Source organism: Lupinus angustifolius, chromosome LG08, assembly GCF_001865875.1.
Source record: "Lupinus angustifolius cultivar Tanjil chromosome LG08, LupAngTanjil_v1.0, whole genome shotgun sequence".
In the NCBI taxonomy this organism is placed as follows: Eukaryota; Viridiplantae; Streptophyta; class Magnoliopsida; order Fabales; family Fabaceae; genus Lupinus; species Lupinus angustifolius.
In genome coordinates, this window is record NC_032016.1 from 9,344,768 (window position 1) to 9,345,087 (window position 320).

Genomic DNA, 320 nt, shown 5'->3' on the forward strand with positions numbered 1-320 from the left:
TCTATAAACTGTCGTAACTAGACCCGAGTATTAAACATTAACATTCAACATGTTATGATATATATGTATTCAGGGAGGTCTTAAATAGTTGTACCAAATTCTTGTTACAATTAGTCTTTTTCCATTTAAGAAACATATTTATCCTAGAGTAAATGACAGAAAAATTCCAAGGTGTTGATAATGTAAACTATTGGTTGACCTTAGTGTGACTACCTATACTTTGAACAAGAATATATAGGATATATAAAAAATTATGTTAACTCATAATAAATAAACAAAATTATACTGGTTGAAATCTATAAAAATTATTTTTGAAACTC